General features: G+C 41.3%; 1 protein-coding gene across 1 annotated transcript in view; it reads right to left on the bottom strand.

The window, feature by feature from the left end:
- Positions 1-6,811, bottom strand: part of TRIQK (triple QxxK/R motif containing) — a 40,565-nt gene extending 33,754 nt beyond the window's left edge. The window contains exon 1 of the mRNA XM_056854746.1: positions 6,762-6,811. The gene's annotated coding sequence lies outside the window, so the exon portion shown is untranslated. The remainder of the gene's footprint in view (positions 1-6,761) is intronic.
- Between the last annotated feature and the right edge of the window lie 16,057 nt (positions 6,812-22,868).

The raw sequence follows: 22,868 nt of genomic DNA, 5'->3' as shown, positions 1-22,868 counted from the left end.
CAGATCTCACATTCTCAAAATCAGCTAAGGCTTCTAAAGCATTGTTACCATAACGGTTTTTACAGCATTACAATCTAGGGACCATCAAAGGCCGCCAAGATTTAGATATGGATTACACAGCGCACCAAATTATACGCATCCAGAAGAAGGCAGCGTGATTATTCACAGGAATTAAAAGGGGGGAAATACTCAAACTAGCCTCTCTTTTTTGACGAGGAATGGATAGGAACAGATGTATTCAGTATTTAGAAACTGTTCACATGGCAGCTTTAACCACTTAAGAAACCACTGGCCATTCAGTGACATGGCACTGCCATGTTCTTCACTTCCCCTTCATCTAGTAGGTGTGGCAAAACTTGAATTATACATGGAGAGACCTTACAACTCACCTTCTTCCCATGTATACAGAGCAAGCTTGTATTGGATTGCCAACCTCCAGATGGGGCCAGGAATTACAACTGATCTTCAGATGAAAGAGATCAGTTCCCCTGCAGAAAATGGCTGCTTTGAAGGGTGAACTTTAATGCCCTAGACACTACTGAGATCCCTCCCCAAATCTTCTCCAAACCCTACCCTCCCTAGGCTCCACCTCCAGATCTCCAGGAATTTCCCAACTGGCAGTTGGCAACCCAGTGTGGCACACTTTTAACCACATGGCAAGTGAGTTACTCGTTTCTGCTCTAAATAGTTGATGGAGAGCAGTTTTCCAATAGATAAGTATTGAGCCTCATTGCTTCTGGAAAGAGAAACCACCTCTTCTCCTCCCAAATTCTTTGTGAACTTCAGATAACTAAAGGGAAAGAATGTTTTCTCTGCCTTTCAGCTGGGTTTTTGCAGAAAGCAGAATGACTGCTCCTCTTTTCCCCCAAGTTCTCGGAAGTTTGTGAAAAAAGATGGGAGAAGGAACCTTTATGCTGGGCCGCTCGCTGCTGGTGAATGGATTTATGGAAGCCTGCCTGTTGCCATGTTTGGAGAAACCATTTAAATATGAAGGGGGCATATGGGAGAGACAGGTGTGTCCCGAGAAGGCTTTTTCAGCTCACCACTGCCTCATGGCAGCTCTCCAAGTCAAGGCTGATGGATTTGCTGCAGACGACAGACCAGGCTGCCAGATGTGCCTTATTTTAAAAGATTATCTCTTATTCCAAGCATCACAATCCTATTGAAAACAATACACGGCCTTCCCTACAAGCACAACAAGCTCAACAGGGTCTCATTACTAAAACTGTGATCTGCCAAACCAAACTAAAGACAATCTACTTTGGGTTCCAAAGAGATATAGCAAAAACAGCAGCAGCAACAACAACCCAGCCTTTAATTTTAAATATAAATGACAAACCACAAAATTAGCAGCGGTAGCCTAGCCTGATGGTCCTTTTTTTTTAATGGAAAAGCTTCTTAGGGAAAGTGCAACTGGGAGTATAGAAAAAGGATAGCAGGGCGGGGGTACGTGTAATCTTTCCCTGCATTCACTGTCCTTGGCCCCGCCCCATTTGAAACCCTGCAGGAAGAAGCTGCTCAGTAGAGGAGTGATTCAGAGGGGGAAGAGGTGTAAGCACCACAACCTTGTCCTTACTTCCTACCCCAGCAAAAAAAGGGGGGGTCATCATTACATTAAAGTTTCTGCGTAACATGTGCTTCTGTTCAGAACTTTACTATTTAAATCTCTGCGCATTCCATGAAGCCACAACTGCATTGCAGTTTAATACCGCCTTTATCCTACTCAGACTACAGGAATGTCTGATGTCATTTACTCATCATCTGATGTTATTTATTCAAGGTTGTGCATTGTAATGCAGTGGTTAGCATATCAGGCTAGGATATGGATTGAAATCCCCAGCCTACAGCAAAGTGCACATGTCACTTTGGGGCCAGGCACTCTCTCTCAGACTGACATCACACAGGGTTGTTGTGACAATAAAAATGGGAAGAGAGAACAACCCTGAGCTCCTTGGGTAACAGCAAGATTTAAAAATGTGCTTGCATTTGAGATATTCTTTGAAAGAACTCTGGGGACTCCTCAGAAACATATCAAGGATTCCTCCCTGACAAGATCACAAAGGGGAAACCATAGGGGTTGCCAACCTCTAGGTAGTAGCTGGAGATCTCCTGCTATTACCACTAGGGTTGCCAACCTTCAGGTACTAGTTGGAGATCTCCTGCTATGACAACTGATCTCTAGCTGATAGAGATCAGTTCCCCTGGAGAAAATAGCCACTTTGGCAATTGGACTCTATGGCATTGAAGTCCCTCCCCTCCCTTAACCCCGCCTTCCTCAGGCTCTGCCCCAAAAACCTCCCACCAGCGGCAAAGAGGGACATGGCAACCCTATGCCACCATCACCAATCTTTTCCTACAGTGTAATGGAGACATTCTGGAATCTATTCTCGGTTCACCTGGAATGACAGTGAGGCTCAACAGCTACACCTATTCTCAACTGAGGGTCAAATCTAGAACATTCCCCAGAATCCTCAGCAATTATGGATAACATACTGCCCAAGACCAGATATGTAAGCCGTAGAGACTCTTGTTCTAGGAATGGACACAATATTAAACCTTACTTTGCCTAGGGCACTTTCCTAAATGTATAGTTATAGCCGGGCTCAAGTTTTACCTTATCTATCCTAGCCAGCCACAATGAAATGTACATGGCACTAGAGACTGAGAAATGCCTTTCAAGTCAACTTTATTAGATGTCTGGGCTGTGTTTGTTTCTCTGTAACATTTCTGGGAGTTTATAGGATGCCATAGTCTCTCAATCACTGCAAAGCCATTTGTAACATAGAGAACAAAGGATTGAAAGAAACAGAAGCTATCAAATACCTAAGCCTGGCAAAGAGCCAACCTCTACATTTTTAAAGATCAGTTGGTGCAATACATGTTATTATCTCATTTGTAATACATTTCTGTTTTATAGCATCTGGAATCAAATAACCCATGACAACAGCCAAGCTCCCATATTTAGAAAGTGTATTATGGTGCCGATTCCACAAACCCATTTTCTAATCCTGCTGTGGGTAGAACTGTAAAAGTTAATGATTTACTCTTCTTGGTCCACATCACAGAGCTAACGTACAACTTGGCATATTTTGCTTGCAAACTCCAGTAAAATGAAAACAGCAAATGCTACAGCTTGGATCAGAACTAAAATTGGCCGAGGTTTGTGTAGAACTTCTGTACTTCATGCTACCCCTCTCCCTCGTCGAAGCAAATGTTATCACTGCCTCATGACCATCAGCACTAAAATTTCTGCTAATGTGTTGAAAAATGGCTGCATGTCTGGTTTCAATTTACAGTTTGCCAGGATCGTCTGCTTTGCAAAGAGAAAGGAGGAACAGCCAAAACATTTCACAAATTGTTTGGTAACTGAATCCCTGATCAGACACTGCAGCACTCTCCCTCCATAAACCACAGAAGTAATCTGAAGCAGCATAAACGTGGCATTCCTAACTAAGACTGGTATTGTATGCTTACCTGAACGAATCTTATTGATTCATAATATCTATCATTAAAGATTCATTCTGAGTTGTTTAAATGGTACACACTTGCATTACCAACATTTCAAAATACAAAAATTATTCTGTCACTGAAGGAGAGATGGACTTCTCTCATGTATAAAATATGAAACATGTTGCATTTACTTTGCTCTGCTCTTCATTTTTACTGCTCTCTTATTTGACAGTACTGACCTGAGTTCTGTATGGCTTGGTCACAGAGGGTTTCACGTATGCGTATTCTTAAAAAGGTAGAGCGAACTAACCCAGGATCAAATAAACTCAGCCAACAATAACAAGCTGGGGTTTTTTTTGTTTGTTTGACCAAACAAGATAAAGCAAACCAATCAAATAAATGCAAAGTGGTCAATACCTCCAACATCTGAAAATTGGATACAGACGCCACCCAGAAACATCTACCCTAGTTTAGAAATCACCCCCCAATTACACGCTCTTCTCTTGACCCATACATTCCTCACTCACAATTTACATTATAAGTAAAGCTAATAAAACCAGTTTGGGTATTTAAGAAGAAGAGTTGGTTTTTATATGCTTTCTCTACCACTTAAGGGAGAATCAAACCGGCTTACAATCACCTGCCCTTTCCCTCCCCACAACAGACACCCTGTGAGGTAGGTGAGGCTGAGAGAGCTCTAACAGAGCTGTGACTTGCCCAAGGTCAGGGGTCTGCAAACTGCGGCTCCCGAGCCGCATGCGGCTCTTTAGCCCGTTGAGTGCAGCTCTCTGAACTTGGTTCGGAGCCCCTGCTCTCGCACCCGCTCACGCCGGCTGCGGAGCTGGTGCGCCTGAGAGAGTGAGCGAGCGAGAGAGAGCAGGCGAGCGGGCATGCTGTCTCTCCCCCCCCCGCTGTGGAGAATGGCCGGGTCCCCCTTTCCCTTGCCCTCAATGGTTGGGAGGCTAAAGCCTCCCCTCCCGCCGCACGATTGCTGGGCGGGCGGCTCGGCGGTTCCTGCCCACCCCGCCTATCAGCTGTTGGACGGGGTGGGCTTCCTTTGGTAGACCTGGCCTCCGGCTGAGTCCCACTGGGAGGCCATGTCTACCCACTGGCTTTCTTGGCGGTAGACCTGGACTCCGAGGAGGGGGAAAAGTCCCCCTTCAGAGGCCAGGTCTACCAGTTGGCTTCTATGGGCCTCCGGAGGCCAGGTCTACTGCCAAGAAAGCCAATGGGTAGACCTGGCCTCCCAATGAGACTCAGCCGGAGGCCAGGTCTACCAAAAGGCTTTTATGGCGGTAGACCAGGCCTCCAGACGAGGACTCCGGACGGGGAGGGGGAAATGGTAGGGACTTACAATTTAATTTTTATCAATAAATAAGATCACTATTAAGTCTGATATCAAGTTTTATTCAGTGTACCTATATTTAATTAAGACTTAAAACTTTAAAGTTTATTAAGTTAATAAACAGTGTACCTCCCTATATAGTTTAAGTTTAAGAAATTTGGCTCTCAAAAGAAATCTCAGTCGTTGTACTGTTGATATTTGGCTCTTTTGACTAATGAGTTTGCCGACCCCTGCCCAAGGTCAATCAGCTGGCTTCATGTAGAGGAGTGGGGAATCAAACCCGGTTCTCCAGATCAGAGTCCACCACTCCAAACCCCTGCTCTTAACCACTGTGACCAGCATACTCCTGTTTCTCTGTTACACACAGACACTTTCATCTCGGCATTGGGTTGATAGTGAATGGTAGATTTAAGCCATTTTGCTCTGCTTTGCTTTTAGGTTCTAATTTGCACAGCTATCCAGCTGAAAATTCACAGCACAAACCAGTATCATCTTCCAGTACTGCCACCAGGCTGGCTGTTGACAAACATGCATACTTTTTGACTACCCAAACCAGTTTTTGCAAGAATAAATCCAGCAATATAAAAGTCAGCCACAGATGCGCAGTCAGTGACCTTGGGGAAGGGAAGAGATGGAGTGGCACTACTTACTGTATCTGGGTGAACTTGCTTTCAGGCTAGTGATGTGAAGGCCATGGCGGGGGGCGGGGCATCCAGGCAGGGTGGATAATGTATCGGAACTGGGTTAGGAAATTCCTGGAGTGGTGGAGACAGAGCCGGGGTGGGGCGGCAAAATTTGGGGAGCAGAGAGAGCACAGCGGGGATGTGATGTCAGAGTCCACCCTCTGAAGCGGCCATTTCTTCCAGGGGAACTGATCCCTGTAGTCTGGAGATCAGTTGTCATTCTGGGAGAACTCCAGGCTCCATCTGGAGGTCGGCAACCCTATCTGGGAGACCCAGGTTCCAATCCATACTCTGCCACGAGGCTCATTCTCTCAGCCGAAGGTACTTCACACAGTTGTGAGGATAAAATGGAGGAAGGGAGAAGCTGTAAACTGTTTTGGGTTCCCATTGGGAAGAAAAGCAAGCTATTTGGAACTTGCAAGCCTCCATGTATTTCTATGAAAATTTGAAGGAATCTATCCATTTGTGTTAGGTTTCTTCTTTTTTTAGTGTGATTTAAATTTTTAACTTAACCTTTGGTAATAAATCAGTTCTAGACTTGGTCGGCTGAAGTGGAGCACAACAGGGGGATCCATATTTCAGGGAGATCTAATTCAGACCCCCCCATCCCAAAACTTATTCTCACTTTCCTTTCCTCCCCACTATTTTCTATTATTAAACTAAGCCTACAACCGATTGGGAATGCCTCGAATCAGAGACCCGGAATCAGGGCAAGAGATCTTTGAATTTGATGGAATAGGTTCATCACCAGCCATATAAACACACCAGCATCTGCCAGTGTGGCTGACATTTGTTCTTCAAAAAACGACCTAAATTAGTTCTAACGAGTTTGACGGGGGTGGGGGGACCCCGCACAACATCAGTGAAGGCTGATACAAAGAAGAAATGAACTCCAGCGCCTAACCGGCAATCAGTTCCCTCTGTTTTTCCTCCCTGTCCCAAGCCTTTAGCATTTCCCTCCCCGTTTGCCCTCAAGCAATATGGCCACACCGGCCACTTTTCCAACGACCCCCAAGCACCCTCCCGCCAAAGGAAGGCACAAGCGGACTTTAGAGTGACAGCGGGCGCCAGCCAATCGCGCAAAGGCTCCGACCAGCCTCACCAATAGGAAGCAGGCAGGACGAAGAACGCCTCGCGCCGCCTGGCCTTCGTCAGCCGCGCGGATAAGACGGCGGACGGTTCGCTTCGGTGTGGCGACGCGCGTGCGCGGGGGGAAGGTGGTGCTGGCGCTGCGGCGGTCAATGCCTTCCCTCCTCTCCGGCGTCCTCCACCCGCAGGGCAACGCCTCGATACCTACTAGGCTGAGCGCGTCACGGCTCCGCCTCCTCCTCCAACAACTGCGGGCGGGTCACAAAAGCTGAGAAACTCCCCCTTCCTGTTTCGGGTGGGGTGGGGTGGGGTGGGGCGGGGCCGAGTCCTCCTCTCGAACGTGGAGAATAATGCGCGTTTCTTTCATGGGGGCGGGGGGGGGAGGAGACTGGAGGCGTGCAGCAAGTGGAGGAGTTGCTGGCAATACAAGGAAGAGTTGGTTCTGATGTGCCGGTTTGGCTGTTACCGCCGCACTAGGGGGGTTCCCGCACTTGTATTCCCAGCGATGTATTAAGAGTTTGAAAACGTTACAAAAAATACTGTTCGCACTTTCTATGTATTCCCAGCGATGTATTGAGTTTGAAAACGTTATAAAAAATACTGTTCGCACTTTCTATGTATGCCCAGCGATGTATAAGAGTTTGAAAATGTTATAAAAAATACTGTTCGCACTTTCTATGTATTCCCAGCGATGTAGTAAGAGTTTGAAAACGTTATAAAAAAATACTGTTCGCACTTTCTGTGTATTCCCAGCGACGTATTAAGAGTTTGAAAACGTTATAAAAAAATACTGTTCGCACTTTCTGTGTATTCCCAGCGATGTATTAAGAGTTTGAAAACGTTATAAAAAATACTGTTTGCACTTTCTGTGTATTCCCAGTGATGTATTAAGAGTTTGAAAACGTTATAAAAAAAATACTGTTCGCACTTTCTGTGTATTCCCAGCGATGTATTAAGAGTTTGAAAACGTTATAAAAAAATACTGTTTGCACTTTCTGTGTATTCCCAGCGATGTATTAAGAGTTTGAAAACGTTATAAAAAATACTGTTCACACTTTCTGTGTATTCCCAACGAAGTATTAAGAGTTTGAAAACGTTACAAAAAATACTGTTTGCACTTTCTATGTATTCCCAGTGATGTATTAAGAGTTTGAAAACGTTATAAAAAATACTGTTCGCACTTTCTATGTATTCCCAGCAATGTATCAAGAGTTTGGAAATGTTATAAAAAATTCTGTTCGCACTTTCAATGTATTCCCACCGATGTATTAAGAGTTTGAAAATGTTGTAAAAAAAATACTGTTCGCACCTACTTTGGCCCCTTTAGCTGTGAAGATGTCTTCTAACCATTTTTTAGCCGTAGTTATCCAAAAACCCTTTTAAAGCGATGTTTTTTATAACATTTCCAAACTCTTGATACATCGCTGGGCATACCTAGTGTGGTAATAGCCAATATCTCTACCGCTTCAGGGAGACTCAAACCGGCTTACAATTCACCTTCCCCTCCCCACAGGTCGGAGCCTGAGGACGGTGGGGTTTGGGGAGGGGAGGGACTTCAATGCCATAGAGTCCAATTGCCAAAGTGGCCATTTCATCCAGGTGAATTGATCTCTATCAGCTGGATATCAATTGGGATATGTGCGCAAGGTACCTCTGTGCAGACACGTACAACTGATGCCCCTCACGTGGTCTTTAAGTTACACAGCTTATATGTTACCACCAGTATCCATTCACAATGCCCATATAATGATGTGCTGTCTGTAATAACAGTACTGTGCACTTAATGTAGTACTTTTTGAGCATTCCGAATATATACATAGATTCTGTAAATCTTACAGCAGCCCTGTCTGTTATCCCTAGGAATAAAGACTTGCTGAAGACAACCTGGAGAGATCCCAGCTAAAATGAGATTTGTGGTCATGAGTCTGCTCTTGGTCAAGCAATGATCATAGTATAGATTCATAGAGTTGGAAGGGACCATGCAGGCCATCTAGTCTAACCCCCTGCTCAGTGCAGGATCAGCCTAAAGCATCGCTGACAAGTGTTCAATTAGCCATTGCTCTTGAAGACTGCCAGCGAGGGGGAGCTTTCTTTATAATTCCCTTATCCAGCCATCACACTTCCTTTATAATTTTCTGGTCAATAAATATGCAAATATAGGAGGCACAGACTCCCCCCCCCCCGCACACTAGCATTGTTAAAAGAAATTCTCTTAATTCCTCTCTACCAAATTTCTCCCTGAAATCCAAAAATCAATTTCTGTTCCTCTTTTTAAGGAATTTGGAGTCTGTTTCAAATAAATTGCATTTTGTTCAAAGAGAAATTTGAAGAGAGGAGAGGCAGGAAGGGAGCGTCTGCAAAATGTCATTCTGCAGATGCTCAGAGGCAGGCAATTTCTTCCCAAACCTATCCTAGACTAGAGCACTACCCTTTGGTGTGTAAGATAAAGCAAAAACATATATAAGTAGCAAACCAGCCATCAGAAACTGTACTTATTTTGTTATTATCCTACATGTTCAACCTTTACAGGTTTATGAGGCAGCTTACAATCATAAAGGCATTTTAAAAAAAAAACTCAGTTATACATTAAAGCCCGTCGCTACACACACACACACACACACACGCAAGAAAACACGCACACTATCCAGTTAAAAGCCAAAGTGGAACATTCAGCCTGGCACCTAGAACTAGGAAGGTTTAGCACTGAGCAAAACCTTAAGTCGGATGTCCAAAAATGGGACAGCTTGTAGTCACCCATCTAGGGTTGCTAGGTCCCCTCTGGCCACTGGGGGTGGGGGGGGGGGTGGCCCATGTTACTTTAGGAAGTGCGGGCGCTTGAAAAAAGGCCTTTCCCTAACTAATGGGCATCACTGTGTTATGTGATGATTCTGATGTTTCGTATTCTTCTTGTGGTTGGTGAGCTAAGGACAAACGGCTCCATATTCCATTATTCAGACTCTGAGCCACCAAATGTACTTCTTCTGCCTAACCCCCCTCCCGCACACTTTCTCCATATTGATTTTATAGCATTTTGCTAAATGCTATCATCCATATAGATATCTGCCATCATTTGGTTGACACAGTGAGTCAATACTTCATTAAATGTTACCTTTCAGCTTTACCCTTAATTGTCTAAAGTATATGTGGTGTTTTCATTATTTATGTGACTGCTATTAAATTATGCATTGTGGATTTTTTTAAAAAAAATGAAAGGTTTTGTTTACATTTTTTATTATTATTATTATTGCTCTGGCGTCAACTTGTGGATTCCTATGTAAAGAAATTAATCTTTTTTTGGAGGGGGAAATGGAAGATGACAAGCACTAGCTCCTGCTGCTTCAGGGACATAATTATGCTCCCAAATACAAAAACAGAAAAATCATAAGCACAACACAGTTGAGACTCTTGAAAGTTTCATCTCAGCATGAAGCTATGTTTTAATTATTATTTTTGTCTGCATTGTTCAGATTGTCAGTGCAGCAGATAGAATAAGTGCTTGTCCTAGTTAATTCTTCATGAGATTTGTGTCGCTGGAAGATGCATTTAATTTATTTTCTTTTTCTTCTTTCTTGCTTCCAGTACTTACAATATTGTAATTTACAGCCAGATTCAAAGCCTTGTAATGTCAATGGAAAGAATTAGTAGCAAAGGTATAGTTTAGCCAGGGTTGACTCCAGAAGGCAAAGTTATAATCAGAGAAATTCTCTACAATCACTGTTATATCCTCACTTCTCCCCATCTCAAGGTGATGGATTGACATAAAATATGTTGACACACAAACGCACGCTGAAAGTTGTGCAGCCTATAGCAGCACGGTTGCATCACGTTTATTTACATGATTGATGGGAGCTCCAGGATGAGTTCAGGCCTGATTTTACTTTTGTCTGTATCTGGATCCCCAATAGTGGACTGTTTCACATGCAACCTGCATTGACTGTTACAAAGAGGTTGTTACCTGGAAGTTAGCAACCCTAATAGGGATGAATGTGCTAATGAATCTGCTTTACATGGTCAAACTACCAGCCCATCTAACTCAGTATAGTCTACTGTGGCTCTCAAGTTCTCAAACCTTTCACGTCACCTGTGGCCTGATACTTTTCCACTGGAGTTGCCAAGGACTGAACTTAGGACTTTCTGCATGAAAAGGGTATCATGCGTGCTACCATTGGATCTGATGAAGCACTGTGTCTCCTTCATATTATACCTATATTATACCTTGTACCTAGTCAATATTGCATCAGTTGTATTGTGTTTTAACCTTCCTCCTAGATTCCAAGGAAATTTAATACTCCATTTATCCTACACATGCTTGCTATGGACAACTTGCTTATTCCACATAAGAGCAAGTACCTTCCTAGAGACTACTCCGGCAAAAGCAACACTTTTTTGCTTTTTAGAGCCAGAAAAACAAGTTGAAATGTGAGAGGCAGTAATATTATTATTTACTTATGTTTAGTGTCTGATCTCTAAAATTTGTAAAAATTTGTAAAATCTGAACAGGATTTCTTTCGATTATTACAACCATCATGTACCTAACAGAATATGAGAGTATATACCTTGGGGATAACTTTTGTTGTTTCTTTATATTTGTGACCTACTCTTCTAAGGAGCTCAGCGTAATGCTTTTTGCCTTGTTTGTTTATTTATTTAAAATATTTATATCCCATCTTAACTCTTTATCAAGGCAGCTGACAAAACAAGTTACCAATGCATAAACACAATATACTAATAAATTGGCAAGGTTAAAAACTGCACACAAGATTTTTCAGAAACAGAAAGAAAACCTAGCTGGTTACTCAGTTGGTTACTCTGAGGGAAATGGATTTTCACAAGATCTCCTAGTGGTCTTCATAGCTCAACAGGGATTTGAATCTGTGGTTCCGGCGTCCAAGCCCAATATTCTGTACTATATAAGTATAGCTAGTTCAGTATCATTACCTCGTTATCTTAAAATAACTTTCTTGCATCGCTGTTTAAGGAATGTATACTATCTTGCATTATTAACTGTTTATCTTTTATGAACATATGTTGGTTTTTCCAAGAAAATGATGCTCAAAAACATGTGAGGGGAATCTCAGATTAATGTTTTTCTGGAACTACTTCAGTGTTGATTTACCCTGTGGCTTCAGGCTGCCCTGTGCTTTTGAACAAATTGTCTTGCACTGCCACCAGGATAATTCCATAGTACAACTTACAGACTGCATGAATGATTGAGCATGTAGTTCTGAGAAATATTGGGATGTGGTTCAGTGACTGATTTATTGACTCCCAACCCATTATCACACTTGCGGACAGCTAGAGCAAACTTGCTGATATTAGAGGCGGCAGTGCTAAGAAATGAGAGACTATCAGGGTTGCCTCAACGTTGACACCTGTGATCTCACCATCCAACTAATCTTGTCTTATTTGTATATTTTGTCTTTCCTAGTTACTTCATCATAGGTCAGGGGAAATGTAAATTAGACCACATAATTGCTTATATGATACATTCATTATACTACAGAGACAGACACCAACCAATAAGAAAAAATGTTTTCTTTGAACAGTTTGCAACAGTGTATAGTGGTGTTGGGGGAAGTTAATGTTTTTTCTGTATATGCACAGATGCAACACTCTGTTGGCTGGAGACTGGTTCAAGATGGGGGGGGGGCTTTTACAAAGAAGAAGACTTGATTTTTATATGCCAACTTTCTCTACCACTTAAGGAAGAATCAAACTGGCTTGCAATCATCTTCCCCTTCCCACAACAGACACCTTGTGAGGTAGGTGGGGCTGAGAGAGCACTAAGAGAGCTGTGACTAGCCCAAGGTCACCCAGCTGTCGTCATGTGTAGGAGTGGTGAAACCAACCCAGTTCACCAGATTAGCATCCGCTGCTCATGCGGAGGAGTGGGGAATCAAACCTGGTTCTCCAGATTAGAGTCCACCGCTCTTAACCCCTGTACCACCCTGGCTCTCATATTCTTCTGTATACTTGGCAAATTCCTTGAGTAGGTAAAGGACCCTACTGTGTCTGTGGATGACCTGGTTTTATCAGCCACTTTACTACTAGACAGAGTGATGATGCTTTGAATCCTGACCATATTTTTCCATGAGCCTGTTTACAAATTTTGTTGCCTTTATGATTAAGGGAAAGTGGTATGGGCAGAACTCTATAGCTTTAAAAATGTCTACTTTTCTAGAATGAATGTTTTCGCTGCTACAATTTTATTGCCCATAGTCTTTCATTCTCCAGAGCTAATCATGCAAGTGATATAAAAAGTAACTTTCTATAAGTTTTAATCACATATATTTCAGTCTTCAAATAGTGTTGAAACAATGCATTTTTAAAAACCACTATTACGCTATGCAGTAGTGTATGATGAAGAGATGCTACATTTGTTTTAAGAGAGAGAAAAATCTGTATTTCATTTGTTACACTGCTAACTTCACTTTAGGTAATTGCATTCAGCTTTATTATTGCCCAGAGCAATAACTGATTGTTAGTTATTGAAGTCTGAAATGATTTTCTCATCTCCCAGGGGAATCTGGAGATTTACATGGAGCACAGCAGCAACTGATAGATATAATCTGGTCATAATGTAGCCAAAGAATGTGTTATTTACTTGTTGAGAACATGAATGTTGAACATTCTAACATTTTCTTGAGAAGTGGGGCAGATTTTTCTCATGATATGTGAGCATTAAGTGAATACTCTTTTTAAAAAACTTTTTAAAGCTTGAAACTACAAGAAGAACATTTTGAAAGATATGCTGTAACACAAATGCATCTTAGTGTAACAAAATTTATGATGCAGTAGACTTAAATGCATAGATTTGCATTTCTGTATCAATAAATAGCCCACAGTGTGGGATAATAAACATTATATTTTGTAGGTGTTAATATTTTAAAATATTTTATTATAGAACAGTAGGGTGACCATCCAATAAATAGTTAGACATAGTTAAACAAATTTAAAGCATGTGCATTTGCCAAATTTTACATATATGCAATCTAAAATCAAATACAAAGTCAAAAAATAATTAAAAACCATACCAAAATACAGCATCTGCCCAACCCAAAATAAAAATTAATTGAAGTCAAAAAGTTTCCTTTGGACTTTCCACAGCTTTGGTGCCACCATTGAGAAGACCCTGTCTCATCTTGCCAATCAGTAAACCTCAGACAGTGGGAACCACAATGGAGGCAGGCCTTAAGGCACCCTGGTCACAAACAATGCGGAGTTTATTCAGAACCAGTACGTTGAACTGAGCCTGGAAACTGCCAATGGGGTTGTTTCAAAATTGGATCAAAATGCTCCAAATTAATTTCTCTGTTAATTATCGTTGCACTATTATAATCATTCACTTGTGTGGACAAGACAATCAGGATGCGAATAGCTATGATAAGTCAACAATAGAACGATGTCCAGAAATATGTGTATCCAGACATAGAAGTCCCAGATTTTCAAGCATCTACATCTGAACAAATAAGAAAAGTAGGCAAGTTACTTTTTACATGTGTATTGCTAACCAGATTATTACTGTTTCAAACACTTTTCCAATTTCCAAATGCCCCATGTTACATGGTTTTAGTCTTATATTCCCCAGTGCAAGTGCAACATATATGGAAATTTATTTATGTTATTTATAGTCCACCTTTCTCATAGGGACTCAAGGCGGATTGTGCATAGTGAGTCAGTACAATCAACAAAATGGGGCATTCAATAACTAATGCATTAAGAGATTAGAAGTCTGGAACCACCAGAAAGAAACAAAAGCATAGTGTAAATATTGACATGACACATTAAGTAGTACAGAAATGACATAATAGGATCCTACTTTCAATATGCTATATACAGCACTAATCCCAATCATTTATCCAAGTAAGTTTGTGAACCTTTTTGTACTGGGCAGCCTTATTACCTGCATAGAAAAGCCCTCTTGAATAATTCAGGTTTGCATAGTTTTCAGAAGGCCAGGAGAGCGGGAGTTTTCCTGACCTCCTCAGGCAGGCCATTCCAAAGGCGGGAGCCACAACCGAAAAAGTTGGTGTATGGGCAGTTGTTGATTTTGCCATTTTCAGGTTGGCATCTGCAGAAGCCCATACTGACATGAGCGAGGTTGATGTGGTGGAGAATAGGGCAAGAGGTGGTCCCGTAAATAAGAGAGGCCAAGACCATGAAGGGCTTTATATATGATAGCCAATATCTTAAACTGAGCTCAGTAACAAATGGGCAACCAAAGAAGCATCTGCAGAATGGGAGTAATATGCATGCTCTGTCCAGTTCCCACTAATAGTTGAGCTGTGGCATGCTGGACCAGTTGAAGTTTCTGAGCTTGATTTTGAGGGGAGACCGATGTACAGTGCATTCCAGTAGTCTGGTCTCGATGTTTCTGTGGCGTGGATCCAGGTGGCCAGGTCAGGAATGTGAAGGCAAAGGAGCATCTTACGGGTTCTTTGCAGCTGCATTAAACTTGCTTCTCCAGTAATAAAGCTGGATTCAGCATGACCCTCAAGGCTTTTAACTGAGTCAGCAAGTGTCAGTTGAACTCCATCAAAAGTGGGGAGAATGATGTCCACTTTCGTAACCAACATTACTTCTGTCTTTTCAAGGTTTAGCTAAATCAATAAAATGAAAAAGACTGGAAAGTGTAACCCGGGTGAACACGTTTTACTAAAGCAGGTGTTCTCTTCATCCAACATAAATGTTTTATGAAGTATCAGATAACTTCTTTGGAGATATAATGGAGTTCATTTCTCTATGACTTGTAGGGATTTATGTATATTCTTCATGTGGAAGCTAATGAGTATTAAAGCTTTGCCACTATATTCCCTTCACATTGTCAATCAATCCTATTTAGATCAGTGTTCAATGTGTGTGATCCCAGGTTCTTTGCTCTTCCAGTTTAGCTTTTCTACAGTTAGTTATTATAGCTTCTAATAAATACAGAAAAATGAAGTTTTCATGAGCTCCCAGCTGAGAAACACCTGGCAACTGTTTCCTTTCTATCAAATCAATACCATGCTCCTGTGAACAAAAAAGCTTTGTTCTGTTCATGCAACAAGCGAGAATCGCTAGGAGTGCAATCCTGAAGCTATTTGACCAAAAGTAGTTCAAAATAGTCAACTAACTACAAATGAAGTCATCTAAATCAAACCAGAAAGGTACTAGCTGCTAATGTGACACATTATTCCATGATGGACTGCAGATAATGGGCACTAAAACTGTCATATATTACACTGAAGTCATACATCATGTCAGTCTTCTGTTGGAAGAAGCCCAGTCAAACCTCTGTTAAAGAGGAGATCTTCCCCCCCCTCGAAATAGTGGAAGAATTGCAACTTAAATTAATATTCCTCTACCTCCCCAGAGCACTGTCCATCTCTTCCTTCACATACATTTTCTCATTAACTTCTGCAGTTGCTGCTTCCTTTTATGCTCAAAGCACAGCCTGTGGAACTCAGACATAGCATAGAACTAATTTAAAGGTTGATGTAGTAAAAAAAAAAAAAGCCATTTAACAGCACAGTCCTAGCCAGAGCTATACATTTCTGTTCAGGATTGCACTGTTGGTTATTGTTTTATCCTCCCAGATGCTGGAACCATCACAGGCCTGCATGTTTTCAGGATATTCCATGGATAAAATTATCACATATGCTTCCATTTTTGAACACCACAAGTCACCTGACCTAATCTGAAATGACATTTTATTTGAATTGCTTAGATCATTTTCAGTTTGTTTCTTTGTTGGATATTGACACAGTGCTTCAGGAGATATATCCAATTATATGTTCATTGGATACCTTACCTTTCATGACTGATAAAGGCATGCAAAGAAAAGATGACTGTAAGTTTGAGAATTCTTAGAGGTAACTAACAGTGTGATCCTATGCAGTCTGGAATACCTCAGCACAGGATTGGACTATTCCCCATGAAAATTAATCTCTCAGCTGGTTAAGATGATTTACCCTCGAATTTAAATTCCACTGTGTTCATTGTCATCCAGATTTCCTACCTGATATAGCAAACACATTCAAGATGCCTATTTTGGGACCAAGATCAGTTTTTTAAAAAATTAGTAATTAATTTATTTCTAAACCTCCAATTTGGAAAAATGATTATAAATAATGTGAAGGAAGGAAGGAAGGAATATCACAGTACATATATGTTTGGTAATATACAGAGTAGTATTTACTTTGTTTGTATTGACCCCAAAATATCATGTGACTAGTTAGTACTGCATACTTTCTTTTAGATAGGTTACTTGGGTAATATATTAAGCTCACAGACAGGTTTTATAAATGAACTAAATATGCATTAACCAATGCTGACAGTACTGTGAATAATTTATATATTGCATTACATAATTTAGACTGCAATATCATTATAGAAACTCAGAGTGACTAAAAGCCAATTTTTAAAATGAATTCTTCCATTGCTATTAGAGAGACTTGAAATGCACAATAGATCCCAGTAATTAGAATAATATGCTCAAATATAAGTAACTTAGTAGGCGATACATGATTTACAACAGGTTGTTGTTGTTGTTTGTATGTGTTTTTTTGTTGCAAAAATGAACATTTAATCACAATTCAGTGGAGCATCAATCGGGTCTTTGCACAGGGGCCCTGCTAATCTTCTCTATGATTCTAACAGTGGTATATATGCTGCGGAATTCTACCAATGAATTAGCAGTAGTAGTTATTTTTTTCTGTTCCCCATTCTAACAAGCATTGGTATGTTATGTCTGAGACATACGTTAGAACAGATAACTCTCCGCTAACGTAACTTGTCTTGCATTGATGAATAATACTGCTTTCTAGTACAGCTTGACAAAGGGCTGATCCATGCTATGAGCCACAAAAGGACTTCGTGGATCAAAGTTTTACGCAAACTAATCTGAGGCTTCTATTAGAATGCTCAAGAGGCTGTCAAGCTACAGGAGAGTCCCTCTGTATATAAACATTTAATACTGATACAGTGATCTTGCTTTCACAGCCATATGTCATGTGGAGACTTCAGCTGGATATCCTAGTGTAGTATTAAATTAGCCATTGTTGGAATAAAAGTGCTCTGTTTAAAAAGAGAGATGCAAGTATATACTTCAAGAAATGGTTAATAAAGCCATGCCAGCAGGTAGTCATTGGGGTTATGTTCGTAAAGTTTATAGGGCCAAGAAAAGTTATTAGTATGCACCGCATATGGATTGTGGGGAGGGGGCTGAAGCTAAGTTTTATTTACAAAAGCAAAAACATACATTTTCAAGGTTTTCAGTTTACTTGCGGCACATGTTATTTTAGAAAAAGCTAATAGTAATAAGTCAGACTAGATCAAATGAACTCTCTTCATAGTTAGGTACAGAACGTACAAAGTTTGAAACTGTGACAAAATTTAGAGTTACTATCTTTTCTCCATCACATGAACACATGAAGCTGCCTTATACTGAATCAGACCCTTGGTCCATCAAAGTCAATATTGTCTACTCAGACTGGCAGCGGCTCTCCAGGGTCTCAGGTAGAGGTCTTTCACATCACCTAGTTGCCTAGTCTCTTTAACTGGAGATGCTAGGGATTGAACCTGGACCTTCTGCATGCCAAGCAGATGCTCTGACCACTGAGCCACGGCCCCTCCCCTTGAAATCAAGTTTGCAAGTTCATCTTTTTTCCTTTACCTTGTCCTCAACAAGTTTCTCCAGTGACTGGACTCTCACTTGTTCCTTGCGCAAGCTAGCCTGCAGGGCCATTACTTCCACTTTGCCTTTGCTCCTTACGTGAGCAATCTCTTCATTGGCTTGGCACAGCTTTTCTTCCACATGTGTCTTCCGTGCTTGGTATCTCTGCTCTTCCTTCTTAATTCTGGCTGCTTGGTCTTTTACACATTTCTTCAGAGCCTCTTCATTCATTAAAAAATATATATTGTATTACAAATTTAACAATTACACACACACACATATGGTCTACTCCTTTTTCCAGGGCGATCAGCAAATAATTGCCTTTACAAAACACTCTTTTAGGCCTTACTGTAAATTTAACCTTATATAAAAATCATAGCCCTGACCTGGATGGCCTAGGCTAGCCTGATCTCGTCAGATCTCAGAAGCTAAGCAGGGTCGGACCTGGTTAGTATTTGGATGGGAGACCACCAAGGAATACCAGGGTTGCTGTGCAGAGGAAGGCACTGGCAAACCACCTCTGTTAGTCTCTTGCCATGAAAACCCCCCCAAAAAGGGGTCGCCATAAGTCGGCTGCGACTTGATGGCACTTTACACACATAAAAATCATACTCTTTAACAGTTCCTAACATCTAATTGACCCAATCTCTGAGTTATCTGATTACAAATAATTATAAAGTATAACTACATTTAGTTTGCTAATCATCCCTACTTTGGCTTTGCTATAATTAATTTCTCCACTTTATACTACCTACGTCCCCCATATTATATCCTCTTCTGTAATGTCATTTAATCTCTGCATATAGTATACTGCTTAATAAGCGGGAAGAGCCCTGAATCCTGGCAAGAAGCACACATCACATTGATCCCTAAAGAAGGAAATGACCCAGAGTTACCACCTTCATATACGCCGATAGCGTTATTAAATATAGACTATAAAATATTTGCTTCCATCTTAGCTGAAAGACTGAAAAAGAAAATGAGACAAATTATCCATTCTGATTAGACCGGTTTTATCCCAAGAAGACAGATGCGTGAAAAAGTCCAATTCATTATCAACGCGATAGAACATGTCAAAAAGAAAAAGTGCAAAGCTGCTTTTATTTTCCTGGATGCAGAAAAGGCATTTGACAATATCTACTGGGACTTTCTGATGAAAACTATCCAAGGCCTGAACTGTGGTGATAAATTTTTAAAATGGATAGAGAGTATTTATTCGAAGCAGTATGCAAGACTTTGTATTAATGGGAAATTGACAGACAAGTTTACAATCAACAAAGGTACAAGACAAGGCTGTCCGCTTTCTCCACTACTATTCAATATAGCACTTGAAGTTTTAGCAACAACAATAAGAAGAGATGAAAAAATCAGGGGACTGATAAACCTTGGGGATGAGTTTAAACTTAAATGTTATGCAGATGATGTGGTTTTGACATTGGAAAATCCCACAAAGTCCATTGAATATCTTATCAAACAGACTATTTTGGACAACTTTCTGGGTACAGAATAAACAAGAATAAGACCAAGATAATATTAGAAAATACGGTAAAATCCCCACATTCTCCAAATTACTCTGCAGCGACTTCGAAATCCAGCACATATCCTTGAATGTGAATCGTGTCTATCAGAGTAAAATGTGTAGCTTCTTTTGGTGGGGGTTTTGCTCCTCCACGCATCTTGTAATTGTAAAATGTCCATATATTCAGAAACTTTTTTCGGAAGACATCTGTCTTTATGATTCTTAGATCTATCAGTTTTAGGATTTAAAACTCCATTCATGTCTCCAATTATAATTAATTCTCCTTCCTGTTCCTTCAAGTCTAGCTGCAAAATTTTTTCAAAGAATGGTGGTCTACCATTGCTTGGCGCATAGATAGTAACCAATGTTAGAACTTTCCCATCCATAGATCTTAACTTTATTAGCAAATATCTTCCATCTGGGTCTTTTATTTCTGTGGCTATATTGCTGATGCAATAACTGCTTGGCCTAGTTTTTTGTTCTTTAATAGATGTTCATGTGCTTTCTTGATATGTAGGGTTGCCAGGTCCTACCTCTCCTCCGGCAGGAGACTTTTAAGGCACAGCTTGGGATTGTGCGGCAATGTTTGGACGCACCGACGTGCGTGGACGTCACTTCTGGTTTACAACCGGAAGTCCCGCCTCGCGAGAGGCCTTATGCCACTCAAACTCTTATTACATTAGAAGTTATCTGTTTAATTGTTTGGTCCTGGAATAAGACTGATGGAGCATAATCCTGGTATGCTCCCCAGAGAACCATCATCAAATGCTAATTTGCTGGTGGTCCCCGGTCCAAAGAGTGTCCAGGTGGCCTCAACCAAGGCCAGGGCTTTCACTGCCATAGCCCCTGTCTGGTGGAATAGTCTCTATAATGAGACTAGGGCCCTGCGGGACCTTACAGATTTCTGCAGGGCCTGCAAGGCAGAATTATTCCACCAGGCTTATGGTTGAGGCCAGCTACAGTTCCTTTTTCCATCACATGTTGGCATCCCTACCCTGCCCTACCCGCCTCTCTTGAAATGATTATCTTATGGGGGTTGGAATATGGCAGGCCCTACTGTGGCAGATATGTCACAAATTATGTGTGCCATCTAGGGTGGCCAACCTCCAGGTACTAGCTGGAGATCTCCTGCTATTACAACTGATCTCCAGCCGATAGAGATCAGCTCACCTGGAGAAAATGGCCACTTTGGCAATTGGACTCTATGGCACTGAAGTTCCTCATCAAACCCCACCCTCCTCAGGCTCTGCCTCAAAAAACTCCCACCGGTAGTGAAGAGGGACCTGGCAACCCTAGCGCCATCTGATATATATTTTCTATTTATTGATTTATGGGGCAGGTTTTAATCATGGTTTTATTGGTTTTACTGTGTGTTAAGTCCGCGTGGGAAGGATTCACGAGATCAGAGACGGAGTTCAACAACACAGCTTTATTGATTTCAGCACAGAACTAACTTACACACTGAACGTGCCCTGCTTATATGCCCCCTTGCCGCCTGCGGCCACTCCCCCCCTGATCCGTGATAGGGGGAATACCCTCTCAGTGACCAATGGGACATGCTGGCTTAGGGCCAATAGGATCCGTTTGCTTAGCCAATAGGGCGAGTAGGGTTTAGGATCCTTTGTGCGGAACTCAAGCTCCTAAGTCTCCCCTTGCTTACTACCCTTCTAAATACATACAGAACACCGTGTTTTATGTACAATTTGTTTTTGTTTGAGTCGCCCTGGGCCTGTTTTTTTTGCGGGAGAGGGTGGGGTGTAAGTTTAATAAAAAATATAAATAAAAACTACAGGCTTTGTTTGGTATTTTATCACACACACCCCACCCCCAATCCCTAATGAATTACTAAGTGTCCCTGTCAACGGCTGGAAAATAAGGGGAAAAAATTTGCTGTGAAAGTGAGAATATGTTTTTGTTCTCACTGGAAAACAGCCTGTTGTTTTTCTGTTCTTGCAAGAACTGGTCCTCTGAACTTAGCACAGACTCTAAGGTCTCAGTGAGATCCCCATGATTAATGAGTTAGCCATTAATGTCAGTAGATTGAACAACTAAAATCTGATTATATTAAAGTGCTTCCCAAACATTAGGGTCACATTAACAGTTTATTGAAACAAGCTGATAAAATTTTAAATGGTCATCTAATTCCCCAGGGCTCCTAATTGTTGCGTGATAAATCACTCTGTAGAGAAATCTATTACATTGTTCCAAATGAGAAAATGCAATTTACTGTACCATTAGTGTGGTGGTCGAAGCATTTCAGTTCTTTGCTGGGGGAGTTTGACCAGAACAAGATAAAATTCCACTCATGTGCTTGCCACACAAACTCCCTTCAAGCTTCACACATTACAGTAAATGTGCATTTACAAATAGGCAGAAAGACAGTAATGTGTGGGACTGGGGGAGGGGGTTTCATGGTATACATCAAGTATGTCTACAACACTGAATTCTGAACTAATGCTTAAATCTTCAATCTTATCCACACTTACATGGAAGCAAATTTCATTGAATTACATAAGGTCATATCATTCTCCTCTTTTAACCACTGGATTATTTTTCATACCTGCTGTGTTCTAAAGAGTATGAAATATAAATTATTCCACATCACAGATCACATTTTAATTTAACAAGTGTTTTTGCCCACTCCAGCATCACAGCATAACATATATCTGCTCCTTTACAGATTTTGAGATGCTGACATGTCTTACACATGTACATTTCCCATTGGAAACAATTGATTGGCACACACAAAAATGGATGCATGTCTGCTGTCTCCATTACCTTCATGCACAACACAGCCACATGTGCTCCTGTATCCATTAACATTTTCTGAACTGGGATGCTTGGTTGACATTTAATGAAACTAAACAATCTATGAGGTGAACAATGCACACAACTATATATTTGGGGTTCCAAGTCTCTACGTGTGGAGGGGTAGGCAGCATGCCCTTCAGTATCTTTTCATTCATTTTATTTGGAAAGGAAAACATTGTCAATCTAGTTCTCAGAAGGGATATAGCTTTCCAAATATGGTTGGTCCCAGTATTCCATTGCTGTCCTTGGGGAGGGGCTGTGTCTCACTGGTAGAGCCTCTGTTTTGCATGCAGAAGGTCCCGGGTTCAATCCCCGGCA

Source organism: Euleptes europaea, chromosome 8 (assembly GCF_029931775.1).
Source record: "Euleptes europaea isolate rEulEur1 chromosome 8, rEulEur1.hap1, whole genome shotgun sequence".
Lineage (NCBI taxonomy): Eukaryota > Metazoa > Chordata > Lepidosauria > Squamata > Sphaerodactylidae > Euleptes > Euleptes europaea.
Note: the sequence above shows the minus strand (reverse complement) of the source record. Positions and strands in the feature narration are given on the sequence as shown.